The 21592-nt window shown below is 43.6% G+C and overlaps 1 protein-coding gene across 2 annotated transcripts in view; it reads left to right on the forward strand.

The window, feature by feature from the left end:
- The first annotated feature begins 1665 nt into the window (after positions 1–1665).
- Positions 1666–21592, forward strand: part of HRH1 (histamine receptor H1) — an 83812-nt gene continuing 63885 nt past the window's right edge. The window contains exons 1-2 of one of the 2 annotated variants that reach the window (XR_014152904.1): positions 1666–1809; positions 4480–4598. The gene's annotated coding sequence lies outside the window, so the exon portion shown is untranslated. The remainder of the gene's footprint in view (positions 1810–4479; positions 4599–21592) is intronic. The other variant, XM_081848242.1, reaches the window with a different exon arrangement.

The following is a 21592-nucleotide window of genomic DNA, read 5'->3' on the forward strand; positions in this document are numbered from 1 at the left end:
TATTGTTGAAACATGTATATGCCTGCAAGTTATTTGCAGGAGGGCACCAGCAAACCCTCCTCACTACCAAAAAGATCCTCTGTTGGGAATCGGGTATGGAAAATGTCTCCCTTCTCACCATATGCCCTAGCCGGGCCAAGGGAAGTAGCCCTTCCAGCCTCACCAGCCAGCTGAGAATTTGTATTTGCACTCTATGGGGATAATTCTTGCCAGTAAGATAGCAGAACCCATGTCCAGATTCTTCTAGTACCACAATATACTTCTGCAAGAGTTGGGGTTCTTTACCGTAAGTAGAGAAAATCCCTTGCCCCATTCTGCTCTCCCCCTCCCCACCCCACCCACAGTTAAGTGCAATGGATGGACAGACCACTTTGTTAATATATAGAAGGGAAGAACTGTGAACTCCCTGTGAAATTTGTAAGGCAGGGACAGGAGGACAAACTGTGAACAGGAAGGAAGATGCTTGCACAGATAGAACAGTTACCTTAGTGCAGGCTTCCTCAACCTTGACCCTCCAGATGTTTTTGGCCTACATCTCCCATGATCCCTAGCTAGCAGGACCAGTGGTCAGAGATGATGGGAATTGTAGTCTCAAAACATCTGAAGGGCCTGCCTTAGTGCTACATTGAAAACAGCCCACTGAAAGCACACTTAAAGCACACCATTTTGACTGGCCTAATGAAGGTGTTGCTCTACTATGGATTTTGTAAAATAAACAAGTAAATATGGGTCAGCTACCTGCAATTTTTATATTACATCTGGCCCGCTCTGGACAACTGGAAACAACAGAACATGCCTTTTTTCACTGCCAGTACTATACAGATATACAAGCTAAGTTCATCTTGCCTGTACTGTACTACATAAATTTCCAGGTTGCACAGAACAACTTTATACCTCTCTGCTACTTCAAGATGAAAACCCCGATGTTACATACTCAGTTGCTAGATTTTGCACTACCGTGATGGATATATGTCGAAGGATAGTTTGCCCCACAAACTAGGCCCAAAATGCAAGGCCTGTGCTCCTCACGCTCCCTCCCTTATAGTCGCTTTTAACCATTTGTCCTTGATTCTAACTTTTAAAGTTATGTATGCTATAATTACCTTTTAACTACTAGTTTTTATACCTTACCTGTTTTAAGTCTTATGTGTTCAGTTTATTTGTATGTTTTATCTTATGCTGGTCTGTGACTGAAATAAAGTTTGATACTGATACTGATACTATATTACAGTGGTACCTCGGGTTAAGAACTTAATTCCTTCTGGAGATCCATTCTTAACCTGAAACTGTTCTTAACCTGAGGTACCACTTTAGCTAATGGGGCCTCCTGCTGCTGCCGCACCGCCGCCACACAATATCTGTTCTCATCCTGAAGCAAAGTTCTTAACCCGAGGTACTATTTCTGGGTTAGCAGAGTCTGTAACCTGAAGCGTCTGTAACCCAAGTTACTACTGTACAGTAAATCTATGTATCTCTGTTACCTCTTAGGCAGACCACTTCCTCTCTATGTTAGAAAAATACTGGGGCCTAATTTGAATAGTAGACTGTCTGGCATCTGGTGGGCTCTGGAATTGTGTTGTGCTCTGGAATTGGCCCCTCCCTTCGGTTGTTCAGTTAAGTTCAGTTGGAGAGGCCAACTGTCATTCTAGCTTTATTCTTGCCTCAAGATGTTGTTTTAGTTTCTCTCAGACAGGATGTTATTGTGTTACAATTTTATTATTATTAAAGCTTTGTTTAACATGCGTGAGCCGCTTACTTTGCTGAAAAAAAAGAAACTCTGCTGAAGAATGGTGGAATATCCTAAACAGGGTGAGTGAGGGGATATTCCCAGTCTGACAGTTGAGTTTATTTTTATTTTTATTTTAATCACGCGGCCCTCCACAACACTCTGGAGTCCATTTTACTCAAGCGTGTGTGCCTTCATTCCAAAAGAGAACTTATTTTGTTCACTTGCAAAGTTTTATCAACTACAGTGGTTCGCTACTTTAAAATGATTTGGGTCATTCTATTCACTCTGTGTGTGTGTGTGTGTGTGTGTGTGTGTGTGTGTGTACATTTCCTTATAACCACATTTGTTGAAGAGGGCCACCTCCCATGTGCACTTCTTGCACTGTTTTTGCTCTTGACAAGCTGTGTCAGGTTACACCATAACGCCACATCATTTTACTTATTGCATTGTGCCTAGTGCAGCCTAATGCTATTTGACACAGTACGCAGGATAGCTGCAAACAAACACATTTTTCTGTCAGCTGTCTTCTGTTTTGAAGAGGAAGAGGCCAAATCAGAGCTATTTTAACACTATAGTGGATAATGGTTAGAAGGAAGTGTGGCAGAAGTAGGGTTTCATATGAAAAGTTTTCAAGGGGAAAGGAAATAGGTTAGGGGGCAGGATCATTGGGCACCTGCCAAAGCAGAGGGTTCCCCTGGGTCCGTTCCTCCTTCTACTTGTGGTCACTTCCTGTTCACCTGTCACCTCTAAGCAAGAGAGCCGTGAAGAAAGGAAGAGGCAGAGCGGTCACTCACCTTGATCCCTCGCTTTGGCCAGATGTAGAAAAGAAGAGGGGGGCTGGTAACATTTTGCTCAATGGCCCGTTAAAACCAGTACTAGAGCAGATTAGTGTTCTGGGGTGAGCAACTTATATCTGAAGAACATTGAACCCTGTAAACTCTAGCCTCCTGTGGAGCACTGTCCTTTTTTGGCTCTTAGAAGCTACCACAGAAGACAGAGAGGTACTCTCTGAGGAGACTCTGGGAGAGTTGTTCCATAGTTCTGTTTCTATCTCACCCTACCACAGTGATTGTTGGTAGGGAAGGTAATGTGTACACACACAAAAAAAATTTTTTTTTTTGAAAATTGAAATTAATTAATTTTACTTTTGTGTTCAATAGCCTTTGCTGTGTATTAGTGTTTCCTGTTCTACATGCAGTGCCCATCTGAAAACAACACTGGTCTTGGTGCCTTGTGTTATAGTTGATTCCCTGATTACACCCATATCCTTTTCCACTCCACCTAAGAAATAGCAGCTGATAGGCTCCTGAGTTCATTTGAAACACTATTCAAAAACTATATCGTTCAAGCAAGACTGATTATAACATGTCCGGAAAGGCAAAACTGTCCGTTCGGATCAAATCAGCACTCAGGGGATTTGTTGCTAAGATTTATTTGAAGAATGTGCCAAGAATTAAGAAAGTGTATAGGCAGAACTTCCTCCTTCATCCTGGAACTATAAACCCCCATTTATGTGTGACCTAATTTATAGTCGTCTATAGTTCACACAGGCCGTGTTTCCTGTATTTCTGCTTTGGAGATCAGCTGAGGCAACACTGTTAGGTGACTGGAAATATCAAGACAACAACCCTGTGTGCCTATTGGCTGTATCCAAAATAAACAAGGAACAAAAAAGGCAGAAAATAAACACCAGACAAAAAAGAACCCCCATGGGGATAAAAACAAGTTCTATCCAGCTGATCACGTTCACTAACCACAAAGGTTCAAGGTCTACTATGTGCATATTGCTATTTGGCCTAGATTCTACTACATTTTAAACAACAATTTCAAAAAACTACAAGAAACCTGGCAAACTATTCAAATATTACTTTTGCCGAGAGCAATAGGTAATAACACAAAATCTGAAGTTTGTGATAATCAGTGACATTCAGTTCAAATGAAAGCTGCTCTGCAGATTGGCTCTAGTATCTTTACAGATTCCCATTTTCACAGGGATTAATGTACCCTTGCAGGCCTTACTTATATTTAGAACTGAAAACTGAGACTCTCACAATGCAGCACTGTCAGTGTCAGCTCAGAAGTCCTACTGAGTTCAGTGGGATTTACTCCTAGGTAAGTGTACATCCAGTTGCAATCTCAGGCTCCAAATAAGTGTCTATGAATCCAATTTAGGACATTTTTGAGCAAACACCAGTGATATTTTCTCTCTATTTTTATTACTTCCCCTTGTATTTTTATTATGCTTTTCTTTTATCATAGGACCCAAAACAGTATACATATCCTTCCCAGGTGGTCACCCATCCAGGCACTAACCAATGTTTCAGCAAGTAATGGCCTCATTTGTTTTAGACCAGAACCAGGAATCAGGCCCAACTCCCAACCAAGTAAATGCTTTTAGGTTTCCATGGGGCCACAGTCATCTCTGGATACAAACCGTGTAAGGAGGATAGGAAAGGGTTTAATGGACATAAAAGAGGACATAAAGTCCAGCCAACTAGAAATCCCCAACTAGAAATCCCCTGTCCATGGAACAGGTGTGAAGTGCAATACTGTGCTGAAAGAATAATTTAGTACTGGAGATGTACTATTGCCCACTGACCAAAATGCCCAGGGTGATCTTCCCAGGGTGATCCTGAGATGGAAAATTAAATCTAGAAGGCATCCAAAGGAAGAAATGTAGTTGTAGTGGGTGACTTCAATTTCCCTTACGTAGATGTTCTGCTTATGACAAAGGGTTCATTACTTTCTAGATTCCATAAAAGACTGTGGCCCTGGACTCACTCTTCTGTGGTGGCCAAGGCCTGGTGTGAGATGTGTTGTTGAGTCAATTGGAAACAGCGTCCATGGTACTATCAAAGTCAACATACATGTAAGTAGAATAGGAACCAGGGTTGTGGAAATCTTTCCGTTTCAGTTACTTTCCGTTTCTCTCAGTTTCTCATGTTTATGCACACTTTACCTTAAGTATATGCATTTTTGTACACATTACTTAACTAGAGAACTACACTGCAAAATTTGGAGAAGTGTGCACTTTGAAAGATGGCTATCTTTCAGTGCTCATGCTATTTTTCAAAAGTGTAAATTTAGGTAGATTTCACCTTTAAATGTGAACCAAATCAAGTTTCTCCCTCATCCCTGAAAGGAACAAAGACATTCTACACAGAAGTTTAGAAAGGTTTCTTTGGTGGTAGTGGTTGTGGGTGGATGGGGTGGGCTGGCAGAACATACCAGAAAATGTATTAAATCAGATTTATATACTGAGCTTATCACAAGTAGAAGAGGGGGAAAGAAAAGGAAGGACTATGGGCGCAGGTATTGGACAGGATGTGTTGGTGTGTCCCAATGTCAAACAGGTGAGCCTTTTACTTATCACTCTCAATGTCTTCCCCTTCTTTCTCAGCTTGTGATTTTTATGTGTGAAGCATGAGAGACAGGATTCTAAATGAAGCTCTTACACAATCCTGCAGATAAACACATTTCATGCTGAGCGCAGGCTGGAAAATAAAGGGAGGATTATAGCTCAGGTCCTTTGCTGTTTTGAAGCGGATCACCCCAGGGCAGCAATAGAAAAGAATTTAAAACAAAAGTTCGTAGTGATTCAGAACAAAATCTTCTGACCCTTCAGAAATGGCAGTACTGTTTTCCAGTACTTTGGTCTCTATAATGCAGAAGATTAAATATCTTCACTAAATATGTAAACTAATTTGTTCAAGTGTATCTTGGAAAAGTGAAAACTTACCATTCCTCTATAATCGGGGAACCAATCTCTTTTTCACTCAGCCACTTGATAGCTACTTCTATTTAAATAGACTCTGTACTTCTGAATGTAAACAGTTCCTGTCAATGCGAGCATTCAGCAGCAGATCCTGCCACTGGGTGGAGCACATTGTGTGGGAAGAGGAGCAAGGATCTTCTTGTGATGCCCCATTTCTGCGACTCGCTTCCCTGGGAGGTATGACAGACCCCATGGTTCTTTGACTTCTTCTAGTTATTTCTCTTCATCCAAGCTTTTTAATGAGGCCAAATGTAAATTGATGAGTGTCTGCTTGCTGTATTGTTTAGGTTTCACTCATGTCCTGCTTATTATGTGCTTCCCATTTGTATCTGGTTGGCCACTGTGAGAACAGGATGCTAAGCTAGATTGCCTGATCCAGCAAGGTTCTTCCTATGTTCTTAACCCAAAAAGTATTGACCGCTAACTGATGAACAAACAAAAAAAAGTAACTTTATGACCTGGAACAATAACGTCAGCATTCCCCATACTTCTGGCAAACCTTTAACCTCAAACATTAAGAGTTTTATTATTCAGCATTCTTCTTATAGAATGGTTTATGAAAACAAACCATTCCACCTTGAGAATGAAGCTCATCTCAGTTGTTTCGTTATGAGCTTGCTTTGAGCCGCTTTTAATATAGTTATACTTCTTCTGAATTACCTTTTCTCATTCTTCACTATTAGTAAAGGCAAAGGGACCCCTGACCATTAGGTCCAGTCGTGACCGACTCTGGGGTTGCGGCACTCATCTCGCTTTATTGGCCAAGGGAGCCGGCGTACAGCTTCCGGGTCATGTGGCCAGCATGACTAAGCTGCTTCTGGCGAACCAGAGCAGCGCACAGAAACGCCATTTACCTTCCCGCCGGAGCGGTACCTATTTATCCACTTGCACTTTGACGTGCTTTCGAACTGCTAGGTTGGCAGGAGCAGGGACCGAGCAACGGGAGCTCACCCCGTCACAGGGATTCAAACCGCCGACCTTCTGATCGGCAAGTCCTAGGCTCTAGTTCGCTTTTGTTAAAATGAAATATATTGTGTTCCTTAGTTGGGGATGTAGTCATACAATTACCTATAGCCATTCTTGGCAATTCCAGAAGAATTAAAGCTGTTGTGGTATAATATCTGTCACAAGGCCATTGGACCATGTAGCTCAGTGTTGTATGCACTAACTGGCAATGGATGACAAGGGTTTTAGACACAGAACATTCCCAACCCAACCTGGAGGTGCCAAAGGTGGAACCTGGAACCTGCATGCAAAAGCAAATACTCTACCACTGAGCTACAGCCCCTCCAAGCTTGACTGAATATGGTGTGTACATCCATTCAAAGGGTGTGTTCAAGCTGGCACATCTCCATGCCAGGACAAAAGTGTGGTGGGTAAGTTTGGCCTTACCATCAGCCTGATGAAGACCACCTTTCTAGGTCAGGATGTCACCATGTATCAGCATGGTGATCACATGCTTGATGTGGTAGACAATTTTGTCCACCTGGGTTCCACCATAACCAGTATCCTCTCCATCAACACTGAGCTGGACAAGTGTATTGGCAAGGCAGGTATGATAATGGCTCGTCTCTCCAAAATGGTATGAGAAAATGTGTCTACCAGGCTTGCATTTTGAGCACACTGCTTTATGAACGTGAGTCGTGGGCAACTTATAACCAATGCCAGATTAAACCCTGTGGAGGCCCCATGGCAGTCGAAAACTCAGGGGCCCCCCTCATGTGTGTGCTCTAGTGGGATAGCATTGAACTAAGAAAGCTTGACTGTATTTTTTTCAAGATCAAATCAATATTATTTTGATCCGTTGTTGCAGGGCCCCTAAAAAGCATGGAGCCCATAGGCCTACTCTGCCTATTTGGTAATCCAGCACTACTTATGACCATCAGGAGCAATGCCTCAACACCTTCCACATGCACTGTGTCTGGCAGATTTTGGGTATCACATGGCAGGACAGAGTTTCAAATAAAGATGTTCTCTCTCAAGCCCACATTCTTAGCATGTTTACACTCCTGTCTCAGTGATGTCTACACTGGCTTGGTCAAGACCACAAAATGGAAGGTGGCAGGATCCCCAAGAACTGATAGAATTCCTGCTCCATTATTGCAGTCATGGGATTTTTGTCTATCACATGACGGTGTATGTTTTGACTCCACAAAGTGGAAAGTGACAGAGACAGGATGTTTGTGTTACTGTGTTCCGTGAAGTGCGACTATTGTCCTTTGTTCTTTTTGCGTGTCGAGGTCCCCAGGTCCACCCCAATAACTCACACATCACACAGAAATTTTTGTTTAAGATTTTTGGCATAATTTTGGCCACAACTTTATTAAAATACAAATTTGTGAGTGGTTGCGTAGGCATTGGTTGCGACTAGCTGCCCCCACCATGGGGGACAGTCTGACATTCCGCACGATGCGAAAGTCAGAATGGGGGAATACACATAGCTCATTGCTATGGCCCGAGCCCCCTTGACAGAGTGGACAAGCAATAGTTAGCTCCCAATTCCTTTAACGGAATCCCTTGCAGCAGCATTAGAGGGGCAGGCACAGCCAATCCATGCCCCTCAACCAACCAAACCATAAACCAATGCCTAACCGCGAACCTTACAAGTTGTGACGATTTGCTACGCAGTAGGCAAAAACCAAATGGCCCAGCCAATCAGCCAGATGGACAAAATTCCTACCAGGCCCCCGCTCCAAAGCAGACGACCCCATGACAGGCATAGCAAGGTCAAAGCAAACAACCCTATTCTAGGGAGGGAGGGATGGGCAATCCAATGCACTGGCAAAAAGAGAAAGCCCTAGCCTCGTGCAAGGAGTTTTACTATTTCTGGCTGTCAATCAATAAATGGCAACATTAACTTCTTCCCAATAACAAGGGAAGCCCCAATCGCATCAGTGGCCAACGATCAATTAGCCTGCCCCCCAACTTTGGAGTGTCCTGGCAGCCCCCACCGCAACACGTGCTCTCCATGAAGGAGAACACGCTTTCTCTTTGCTGTCTGATGCTAGAGAAAGAGGGAGCCATGTTGCAGTGCTCCATGTGTGTTTATGTGTAAATAAAGTAGATTAGCCAAAATGCTGAGTTGCCATAGCTGTCAACCTTCCCTTTTTTTGCGGGAAATTACCTTATTCCAGCGCCGTTTCCCGCTGCTATCCCAGATTGTTAGATATCCTGTAGACTGTCCCCAGGACAGGTGAGGCTGCTGATCCCTTATTTTTGAGGCTGCTGATCCCTTATTTTCAAATCTGAAAGTTGACAGCTATGTGAGTTGCTGAGGTCTGTTACGCAAGCTGCGAAGACTCTGAGGATCCCTAAGTGTGCCGATGTCTGTTGACATCGGTCGCTGTGATGTTTGGGCTGAAGCTCCCGAACAATCGACCAGGAGAGAGAGAATACGCCAGTCGGGCATGTGTCTCTGCCAAGGTCCTACTTGAGTTTAGGACAAGCTCCTGACAAGAACGTGCTCCACGGGGAGCTGGCTTCCAGTACCAGACCCATTGGCAGGCCAGCTTTGTGTTACAATGATGTCTGCAAACGTGACGTGAAGGGTGGCAACATTAACCCCACCCCACCATGTGGGAATCACTTGCAGATAACCACAGAGTCAGGCAGTCAAGTCATATATCAGTGACCAGAGGAAAAAATGACCACTGGGAGGACTGCAGATAGAAGAAATGCCTTAGTGCACTTGCAGCAGCACAACCGGATGCCTTCATCTGCCCTGGCTGCAACAAAACATGTCTCTCCCATATTGGTCTCTACTGCCGCAGCAGGTGCTGCAACCTTCCAGCAGTTTGACTTCACCCCCAAAGGTGCACTCCTCCATTTGTCTCCTGAGACAGACAGATGCCAACAACAAGTAACCAAACAAGCTATAGGCGTCAACGTAATTCAAAGGACAGTCATAAAACAATTCATATGCAGGCACAGAAATATTGTTCGGATCGGTCAGCTGCTTGGCTCATACTATTAAACACCTAGGAAAAATGTTTTCAGGTGTGCCTGTGCTCTTCCTAAACAGGGAAATTCACACGGCATTTTTCACCTCTCATCGCATGAAGGTCACGGTTCCGCAACACTTAATCGTTATTAATGCAATCTTTTAATACAGTTTGTGCTGCGGATATTTGCTGCAGGGTTATACATGGGCTAAATGAATTGTTTGCTGTAGAGATGACTGCGGTGCAGTGAGAAAGTGGGATATTGTTTGTACAGATTGCTGAACCCAAAAAGAAAACCAGAACGTTCTGCATATATTGTGGGCAGCTTAAAAACCAAACACAATTCGGCTAGATTAAAATAGGAACGCGTTGCCCCCATATAATGAGGGACATTATGTAAAGCCCAGAATATGTTTCTGGAATCGCTGCAGATTGCATTTAGGAACATCATCTCTCCTTGATTTCCTTCTGGTGGCTGAATTGCCACCTAGAGAGCAAGGGGCTGCAACGCCCTGGCAGCCATCATAAAGAAAAAGCTATGCATGGAGAAAGGGTTCTCAATTTATTTTCAAAATGTATGTAAACCTGCTATGTTATGGAAGTTACTGATTATATAATAGCAGCACTTTGGGAACATAAAGAAACACAGCCTGAGTTGACAGCTCCTGCCTCTTTATTACGTTATGTCATTCTTTAAAAACCCAAATATAGTTCACCTTTTCCAGCAAAGGGTTTCAGTGTGCAACAGAGGGTGCCTGTGCAGTTAAATAGAGAAGAAAGCACTTGTCAAAACGGGTTGTGACTATTGTTGGCAATTGTGAACTCAGCACGGCATGGTTGCCTTTTTTAGATGTGTGTATGTATGTAAATCACCAAGCTCTGAAGGCCTCATTGCCTGCTATGCATATTACATCTCAAGATAACCGGGAGATGGATGTTTATAAATCAGAGTTATCAGTGAAATATAGTAAAGCTATTTTTATTGTGATCACTGAAACATCAAATGCTCAGAGGAAAGGTCATACCTCTTCAAAGAACATAATGTGTATTCATCATAATCTTTCAAAATAAATTAACAATTGGGCTTTTCGTTTTTGAGTAAACAGTGCCATCACATGGCAAGTAAACAAAAATGAATGCAGAAAATGGATCATTGGGTTTGCTTCCATTTATAGAGGAACAATGTCAAGACGCATCCTTCCTCTAATGTGCTTTTTTATAGCTTTTCAGCACCCTGTGAATACTTTTTCATTCACCCACATTTTTAACTCAGGCCGCAAATAGTTTTATACTATCTCTGTTGCAAACTTTTTTCCTGTCTTTCATTGTTTATTGTTTATTTTAATTATCATATACTGTATTTTTAAAATTATAATTGGTATAAGCCATGAGGAAATATTTATTGATGGGTGGCTATAGAAATTTTGGGTCATGTCCCAATCTCTTCCCCCCCCCCCCACCTGAGAATAGAGGAATAGAAAAGCATGTTTTTTCTTCCTTTCCTTTTACCTAAAGCATCCCTGTGCAGGGCAGGGCAGGGCGGTTTTCTTTAACCTTGCAGCATACACCCACCCAATTCTAATCTCCCAGGCATAGTTAGAGACTTGAGCAGGCAAATTCTGTCTCCCAGTTCCCTTTCCTCCCCACCCCATCAGCATTTTGGTATTCAATACATCCTATAAGCAAACAGGTTTATGTCAGAACATTTGATCCTGCCCCTTTTCTTTTAATTTATAAATGTGTTTCTAATTATATACTCCTGCATACCTAAGGAGTTCACTGTCTTGTTCTGGGGTAGCTCCATTTCACTTCCAAAATGACATCTTCCCAAGTTTCCTATTATTATTTGGGTAGATGGGAAGATGCAATGACATTATGACAGCGTAATTAATCTGGCAGCAATTAAATTACACTGTCCTAATGTCATTGCATCTTGTACCTCTTACATTCTTGTGCCAACAATGTTACCTAACAAGTTCTATTAAGAGGAATACTAAGAAAACGTCACAAGCCACTTTTCTTTTTAATTGGCTACCACAGTTTTAAAATATCAGGAAAATGATGCCCCCTAATAATCAGAATGGAACGAAGTTTACTGGGCCTAATGCAATATTGTGGTATCTCAGCATTTCTTTCTTCTGTAACAGCCAGAAAGGCTGCCTTTTCAATCTTATAAAGAGGTATCCAATACCTTTCTATTAATTAGAGAAAAGGTAGAAACTGAGAGCAGATACTAACAAGAGATTATCTCCAGCTGTCACTGATCTGTAGCAAAGTGCTTTCATTTCAGTGAGTCTCTTTAAAATTTACCGCATTTTTCGTTCCATAAGACACACTTTTTTCCTCCTTAAAAAGTAAGGAGAAATGCCTGTGCGTCTTATGAAGCGAATACGTGGTCCCTGGAGCCAAATTGCCCAGAGGCAAAAAGCAGATCATGCTTTTTTTTTTTTTAGGAAGAGGGAAGGGGATGTTGAAACAAAGCCACTGAGCAGTTGATCAGCAAGTGAGAGATAAGGGGCGCTCGCGATAAAGGAGGCTGCCTGGGAGCGGGGAGGTAAAGACAATGAACTTGCAAGGAGAGGAGACAGGAATACTAAAACAAGCAATGAGGAGAGAAATTAGAAGAAAAGGAGGAACAAAAAACTGCTCCAGCTAAGGAAAAGACGCTAAGGCAAACAAGAGGGAAGGGGGTGTTGAAAGGCAAGCTATCAGGAGGGAGACAAGAGACGCTAGCAATAAAGGAGGCTGCCTGGGAGCGGGGGAGGTAAAAGCACATGGATCCTCAGGATTTTTGCATTGGGTCACCCCAAATTCTCCATCAGATCACATAGCATGCCCATGGCTACAGCCTGCACCAAAAAAATCACGCATCCATCGTTTCGTGGGGCCGCAATGGCGCAAAAAGGTGGTTACAAAGCACGGATCCACATGGATCCTCAGGATTTTTGCACTGGGCTACCCCAAACTCACCGTCAGATCACATGTCTGTGGCCACAGCACGAACCACAAAAATCATACATCCACTGTTTCTTTCAGAATATTTTTTTTTCTTGTTTTCCTCCTGTAAAATCTAGGTGCGTCTTATGGTCAGGTGCATCTTATGGAGCAAAAAATACAGCATGATGAATTGAAAAAAATGTTTAAAATAACTTTTGTAAAAACAAACAAACAAACCCAGAAGCCTTTTATTCAGAATTATAGGTACTGACATTCCAAAGGAACAGAAAAGACTTTTCATGTATGTGACAACAGCAATGCAGGTGCTACTAGCCCAGAGATGGAAAGAAGACATAGTCCCTACCAGAGAGGAAGGGCAACCCAAGCTGTTAGACTATGACGAAATGACAAAACTGACCAGAAGGTTCAGGAACCAAGAAGACCAAAACTTCAACGAAGAATGGGGAAAAAATGATAATTTATCTAGGAGACCACCGTAAGCAGATGAAAACCTTAGCAGGATTTTAATAACACTTGTAATGTAGCGAATATTATGGATAATGTGGAAAGATATAAAATATGGACTATGAAATAATATGCAGTTGAGAAGGTGGACAACAGGATCCATGGAAGGGAAGGTGGGAAGTCCAGAGATTTGGAGAAATCTCTAAATAGGGATATGTAATTTGGATTGTTATAATTCTATATTTGTAAAATCAAATAAAAATTATTATATATGTAAAAAGGGAGGCTTGGGCGGTGGTGAATTGGGTCGGCACCTTCCCATTTCATATCGGGTGACGAAACAGGATGGCACCATCCTTGCCTGTCCCTCAAAAATGCCATATAAGAAGAGGAAAGGAATTTCTGCAGCAGGGCACTTTCCCTCCCCTCCTCTTCTTGAATGTACACTCTGTAAAATGGAAGACCCTGCAGTATGAGGAGAACAGTCTTATAGCACACAGTCAACCCAAATGGAGGTGATGATCTTCTTGTCATTGCCGCAGTCCCATCCTTGAAACTACAGTCTGTAAAGAGGAAAGGAGACACTCTAAGCAGAACAAGAGGAGAGAACTGCCTTCTACTAAGCTCATTCACAGGGCCATCTTAAGCATATGCGGCGCCAGGGTGCAAAGATCCACCCAGCAACACTAGGTTGCCCAGAGTTGTCAACCTTTTTTAGGGGGGGACCCCAAAGTTATTGACTTTTTTAAGGAAATAGTTGTTTACCTTTAGAACGGCTGTGGGACACAGGGACTCACAGCGCCAACCAAAAGGGGTGCCAGCGCCCCACGCACAGGGGTGTACGAAGGGGGTGCGGGTTCCATGCTGGGGGGGGGAATGTCGGGTAGGACGCATAGTCACTGCGCTGTCCGCCCGCTGCCTCCCCCCGCGTGGCGGTTAACTGTTTCAGCTGCGCGCACAGCACCCAGAACGCCATGTAACTTTGTGGCCACTGCGATGCATCCTGTTACGTGCGCCAAGCTGTGGGTTCCTTTGCCGGCTTTTCTGCTGTCGGCGCATGCTCCCAGCACCGTCCAACGTGGGGTTCCAGTGCAGAACAATGGAGAATGCAAGCAGCATCGGAGGCAACATCTCTGGACAGGATCCGTGTGCTCCTATTCATCGGGTTTTGTTGCTGCCTTCAGTGCTGTCAGCACGCGGCAGATCCCACCACAACGTTACACAGCGCTCTGGGCACGGCGCCAAAACAGTTAGCTGCCATGCAGCTGGGACAAGAGCCAACAGCCGAGCGGAGCCAAGCCTGCTGCTGCGGCTCGGTGCAAGTTCAGGGGCAAACGTTGGAGTCCAGGGAAGAGCCACCTGCAGCAAAAGAGCCTTTGGCACTCCGATGGGCTCTGCTCCGCTCAACTGTCGGGGCTCTTCCCTGGACTCGGCCCCGGACTCTCAGCCTGATGTCCCTGAGAGCCCGGCGCCCTGGTGCCGTGCACCCCTTGTGCCAACGGTTAAGATGGCCCTGCTCCTGTACAGGATATAGCAAGTGCCAGATTTATGTCTAGGCTAAGTAGGCTGAATCCTAGGGCCTCTAAATCTAGGGGGCCTCACCAGCCTGCCCGCTCCCCAGCAGGCAACCTCCCCTCTCCCAAAATTGCAAACCCAATACTTCATGCAAGGGCAGGGCGACTTGGGCCTCTAAATCCAGGAAGCCTCACCAGCCTGCCATCTCCCCAGTGCCACAGTCTCCCCTCTCCCAAAATTGGAAACCCAAGACTTCATTCAAGGGCAGGGAAACTCAGGCCCAGCTACTATGAGACTCAGGGCTAGCCAGTGGGGGCCCAATTTGAAGAAGTGGGGCCCAACTTTAGGTTGGTTTGGGTTTTTTTTGTAGGGCCCCAGTTCACAGCCAAAAGGGACGTGGGTGGCGCTGTGGGTTAAACCACAGAGCCTAGGACTTGCTGATCAGAAGGTCGGTGGTTCAAATCCCCGCGATGGGGTGAGCTCCCATTGCTCGGTCCCTGCTCCTGCCAACCTAGCAGTTCGAAAGCACGTCAAAGTGCAAGTAGATAAATAGGTACCGCTCCTGCGGGAAGGTAAACGGTGTTTCCGTGTGCTGCTCTGGTTCACCAGAAACTGCTTAGTCATTCTGGCCACATGACCCAGAAGCTGTCTGCGGACAAACGCCGGCTCCCTCGGCCTATAGAGCGAGATGAGCATGCAACCCCAGAGTCGGTCACAACAGGACCTAATGGTCAGGGGTCCCTTTACCTTTTTACTTAGTTCACAGCCAAAGTCTGCAAAATCTCATAGATATAAATAAAATCCATCTAGTTTGCCCTGGGTGGGTCCCCCCTTAGGAGCGGCCCGCAGGGCCCAATTTGGCCCAGTTGTTTCAATTGCCTTGAGGTCAGCCCTGATGAGTCTGTGCAGGGGTTGGACTGACAAGCCCTGCACCTTCTAGGTCCCTGGTGTCACTATTCAGAGTATAGACTCAAGGACTTGTAATGGAAATAAAGGGGGGCACTTATTGGGAATCAGTTTTGTCACCTCCCCTCCCCAAAACCAATTGGGTACTACAAACAGTGACCCCTGTTGATTGTTTCTTTGATTTGTGGTATTATTTTATTTCAGATACAAATATGGAAGCACTTTGCCATTTGGTCCCACCCAATGCATGCAAATGTTTGTATTCTATTATTTTCCCCCTTCCATTTAATAGTGTCTTTAATTTTTTTTAATCTAAACGGAGAATAATGGATGGACACACAAGTTGTGGCATTTCTTTTCTTTTTATTTAATAGGCTTTGATTAAAGTCTTTGAAGTGGATGAAAGCTTGCTGTTCCTGCTGGACTGTATTGTAGTCTTCTTTTCTTTTCACACTGTGGCAATTTTAATTTTATTTCTTTGTGCTTTCCTCACTTCCTGTATTTATGTATGATTGAAAATTCAGTAAAAATATTCAAGGGGGGGGGGGAGAAAAGAAATAAAATAAAAATGGCAATTCTGGAGAGAGACTTAAAACTCCCTCTCATGGGTGTTTGAGTTAGGGCATCACCATTCCAATTCTTCCATCTTCTGCTTAAAAAGCCTACAGTGGCTGTAGTGAAGTGCCTATGCAATTGCCTCATCCTCCTGCAAGTCTTTGCATATATGTACATATAGAAACACGTGCAGAAGGATGAGACACATAGGCTGTATTCACACAACATTTTATTCTAGAATGGAGATTGAGTACAGTGGTGCCTCGCAAGACGAAATTAATCCGTTCCGCGAGTCTCTTTGTCTTGCGGTTTTTTCGTCTTGCGAAGCACGGCTATTAGCGGCTTAGCGGCTATTAACGGCTTAGCGGCTTAGCAGCTTTAAGAAAAAGGAAACAAACTTGCAAGAACTCGCAAGACGTTTCATCTTGCGAAGCAAGCCCATAGGGAAATTTGTCTTGCGAAGCACCTCAAAAAACGGTTTTTCGTCTTGCGAGGCATTCGTCTTGCAGGGCACCACTGTACTTGTGTTTTTTTCTACACTATACGCACACAATCTAGATCTACTTCATATCTTTTTGTCCCTGAAAAGTGCTTCTGCATTCTGAAAATAAAAGCTCATTGTGGATTGATTCTGCCTTACCCTGCAGTGTATTCATCTGAAAACAGATATAGGTGGCCTCAGCAAAGCGGAGTGTATCTACACCTGTCCAGTGATGTTTTGGGTGGGTGTGTACCAAAATCACAATGACCACATCCTTCTTCATTCACCAGTGCAGGGAGGAAGGGCACAGGTAACCTAATCAATGAAAGGGTTTTCAAATGCGTTTCAAGTAGCCTCTTTCACTAGGGCCACTATCAAAACTCCAGACATGCACATCAGAATCCACACAATCCATGGTCTCTCTCTACACACAGCTCCAGCAATTTCTCCCCTGGATGCTGTCATCTCATCATCATCATCGTCATCATTTTATTTGTATGCCACCTTTCCATAGTTAAAACAATGCTCAAGGCGGCTTACAACATGACAAGATTTACATAATTACCAACATAACAAAAGTCATAAACAATAAACAAAACACATCAAAAGGTACACAACCAAATGGAAAACAATTTCCACATAAATCATAAAATCTAAAACTAAAAAATACATTAATATCAATTACAATTTAAAATGACATAGATAAAAAATAAAAACAATTTTTAAAAATGAGCCCTCTCTGTCGAGCAGCAGCAGCAGTAGTGCTTTATGGAGCCTGTCAGGCCCCGTCCCAAGCCAGGTGGAGAGAGGCAGGGCAGGGCCCTTCAGGCTCCCAGCCTTCTGCCATGCATCACTCCAGCCACCCCTCTACAAATCCTTAATAATGAGCTTGTTGGACTGCAACTCCCATTACCTCTGACCATCAGCCATGCTGACTGGGGCTGATAGGAGGTAGTGTCCAACAACACCATCTCAAGGGCACCATGTTGGCACTCCCTGTTGATGATGATGATGATGATGAAATTATTCTAATTTACCCACCCTCCACCCTAAGGTCCCAGGGTGGGTTGCAACATTAAAACACAATATTAAAAGCAATTTGTGTAAATTTGTAAAGTTGTGTAAATTGTTTTACACAACTTATGGAAAGCAATAGGGAGAATGTCTCTGAGGAAACTATAATCAGTGTTTATATTCCATTAGTTTTGAATGTTTTCCCAAGGAAATCTCTACAATTTCAAATATTTATTTCTTCCCTTGAGCTCATAAACTACTAGAAATTATAACTGCAAATGTTGAGAGTTATAGCAAAATGAAAATTATACTCACAGATGATAGTCTCATTAGAAACTGCAATAGCCATACTATATCGTGTGTGTAGCGACATTAAAAGGAATAACAGCAATGAGGGATGCCCACTGTAATCCATTAAGATGTTCTAGTATCAGTTTCTAAGACTGAGTCCATACCAATGCTTTCTAACTGTATTTATATCAGTGCAGTGTTTCATGAACTCGTGTGCTATTCAAAGTTTTGGATTTGGCTCATTCCACATTCTGTATTCTCTTGTGCCATTTGAAGAACTGGTAACTCATCAGGAGGTGGTTCACTACTGGATCTTCCTGTTGAACTCAGTTTTGACTCTCTGTGTTAGGAAGGACACATCTGGTCTCTGGTTAGGATCAACTCATTGTTCCTGTTGTTAAGTCTCCTGGATTACACATTACTTGGTTGGAGAACTGCATTGATAGTTGAGAATTTCAAAAGACTGATATATTTTGGCTCACATATTTGGTTAAAATCAGGTAGGCTCACCTTTCAATGCAAACTGAATTTCTCCTCAATCCCTACCAGTGAAACCTCTGTATTATTATTTTTTAAATCATATAATTGTAGAATATTTTGCTTCCATGCAAGAATTTTGTCCTGAAATACATAGTATAACATCAATGGAAGATGCCTTTGAGCACATGCAAATTTTCTTTCTTTTATTTTATTGAGGACCTGGCCAAGACTCCATCATGTCTAGAGCAATAGCACGGAAATACCTTTGAAAACAAGGAGTTTCCTTTCTGCTCTAAAGGAGCAGACAGTCTTCATTTTGAAAACTGCACAAGGCATTGCTGAAAGAAATATTGAGAGAATGCCACACACACACACACACACACACACACACACACACGCACACACACCACACCCCTGCCCTATCTCTCCATTACTTCATACCACCTAGCCCAATGGTAGTCCCCACAGACCCTTTTGCTTATAAACTTTCAGTGTAGTATAGGGAACGGATTGGGCACTTGCTGCCAGATGGCATTCACAGTCTACAGATTATGAACATACTGGTTTGTCATCATGGGTGTCATAGGAGCCAACTCCTAGGGGCTGAGGGAGCTCCCCCCCCTTCCCTGAAATATTTGAAGGAGCCAGGGGCCCCCAAGTTGGTGGGCGTTGCCATTCAAATGCTGAGCATGCACCTTGTCATGTGATAGATGATGCGGGGCACAGCTTACCTGCCCTTCCCAATATTTTATTCAAGTTGGCACCCCTGATGGGAGTAATTGTGTGTAGTCTCCTCACACTTCACAGGCTGAACAAATTGTTGTTAGAACTTCTGGAGGCAGGAGCTGGGTAGTTAAGTGCTTACAGTAAAGTCATAAGGGGAGAATAATACAAAAAGCAGAGATAAAATAAATAAATAAAATCAATTTGAAATTTACAAGAGCCAAACACTTTGCACCAACTAACTTGTAGATGTAGACAATGTCTCACATGGTGATACCATTTTAAATAATTTCTGCTCTGCCACCACATGGTGTCACTGGTGCTTTGCAGCATGAGGAACGCATGAGTTTTAGGAACATAAAATGATCATTCCAAGCAGTACACAGAGGAAGAACATTAATACACGAATCAATGGTTCTCAGGACAGCGACCAAGAGTAATGAACTAGAAACCATTTTAACAATAAAGAATAAATACATTTTTTCAGGTTGGGAAATAAATCCCATTCTACTAAACTGCATGTTCAGAACATACACTAACAATTTCATACAGAGTAAAATGCTGTTGGTGGCTGTGCTCTCAGTGCATGCAGACCCAGGCTGTGCCTTTTGGCCTTCCATTCTGCCATTTTGTTTGTAGGAAGCTGAAGAAATATTTGTGAGGCCAGACTGACACGGGTTCCAACAGCTATGGTGGAGAAACAGAGGGAAATACTTCAGATTGTAACCTCCCCAGATTTCCAGTGGTCCCAAGATGATGGACACCCTTTAGTATAATGATTAGTGGACATTTCTTTATAGATAAAGATCAGGCAACTGTCTTCTTTACGTATAGCAATAAAAACTGGGCCACTCTCATGGGCTCCATGGAAGATATTAATCCTTTGAGGAAGAGTTAACTGCAACAGCTGGTCCAGGCAAAGTGAAATGACTGCTTCAGGTGGCAAATGAGTAGCATAGTGGTGAGAGCCCCCTTGCTGTTTGTTCTAGGGCAGGAGTGGGCAAACTTTTCTGCTGGTGGGCCGGATCACCTGCACCTGCGTCGCTCTTTCCCCGCTGGCTTTCAGAGCCATAATGGGGATGGAGGAAGTGTCTACGGCTTCCTATTGGCTGCAGGAGCTTCCTGCAGCCAATAGGAAGCCGTGGCTGTGTCCCGGAAGTCAGTCCCCGTGTGGTTTAGCTTCTCATGGGGACTCACCAAGCGGGCGACAAGGACCAGGGGCTGGTTTAACAACCCTCACAGGCCGTATCCGGCCATCGGACCGTAGTTTGCTGACCCCTGTTCTAGGGCCCCTGACCATACATTCAATTGGAGCTATATAGGGTACATCACAGGTGTACAGTAAAAAGTAAATTGCCACTTAATTTCTGTATGTGGAAGAGGAACATCATCTTGTCCTTCATCCCAGACAGCAAAGTGTATTGGGCCAGCCCTGAGGGCATGGCAGGAACTTGCTGGTTCTCTCACCTTGGAAGGTGGTCAACTCTCCTTCATTGGAGGCTTTTAAACAGAGGCTGGATGCCCATCTGTCAGGGATTATTTAGCTGTGGTTTCATCCTTGCAGGGGGTTGGATTAGAACAAGCATCCCCAAACTTGGCCCTCCAGATGTTTTGGGACTACAGCTCCCATCATCACTAGCTAACAGGACCAGTGGTCAGGGATGATGGGAATTGTAGTCCCAAAACATCTGGAGGGCCGAGTTTGGGGATGCCTGGATTAGAATAACCTTTGAATCCTCTTCCAGCTATACAGTTTTATGATTCTTCTAGCCACAGAGTGAAGGGCTCTTTCAGCATGCCTCTATATTATGGGCAATGTATTATTTGGAGTAGTGGGTTGACTCCATTTCAGCTCTAATCCTCTCTCCCTCGTCTCCCGCTGTAGCATTTGTTAACATTAGGCATGGTTCTTCTTGATTACTTTTACATAGGAATTTGTTTTAAAATCCACCCCCTAAACAAATTTTGGATAATTATTTCCTACTCAGCATCACGATCACAATTTAGAGGGGCAGCGGCAGACTTTCACATGCACATTGCAGAATGTAAAAATATAGCATGCGCAGCCCACATGTAATGGCTCCCAGTCATTACGCATGAAGGCATGCATGGAACTTTACAAAATGCAGGAGGACTGTTCCCTGCTCAGGAAGCTTAAAATCTCAAAATCTGACACAGGGGAGAAACAGAGGAGGAGATGGGGGGAAACAAGCCCTTCACAGGCTTTATTTTCCATGCTCTGATAGAACACATGAAGGGGAGAGAGGAGCTGTGTAAGTTAGCTATGATCCCAACATGCTCATGACACTCATAGCACTTGGATGTTTCAAGTGTTCAAGAGAGCATGCAGACACTGGATGTGACCACAGCGGCAAGGTAATGTTGGAAAGATGCTGGGATGGTGTGACCCCCCCCCCACTCCCCATGTGCATCCTAAATACAAGGAGGACAGTGTCTGAATAGGACAACCCATTTGCAGTACAGTATGGGAACTAAGAGATTGTTCCCTTTTTTGGAATGGACTAGTCCACAAAACCTTATGCCATTATAAGGTATCACCAAGATAATATGGCTACCTTACCCTTCCCTGTGGAGCCAATTACCATCAACAGTTATAAGGTTGTAGTGACCTCTGCTTCAGAGTATCTGAAGAAGTGTGTATACACACAAAAGCTGATAACTAGAAAGCTTAGTTGGTCTTTAAGGTGCTACTGGAACATCTTTCAATAATTTTTTTTTAATCTTTCATCATAGTTATTTATGGCTACCTATGAAATTCA

Source organism: Podarcis erhardii (assembly GCF_964252035.2).
Source record: "Podarcis erhardii genome assembly, chromosome: 2".
Taxonomy (NCBI): Eukaryota; Metazoa; Chordata; class Lepidosauria; order Squamata; family Lacertidae; genus Podarcis; species Podarcis erhardii.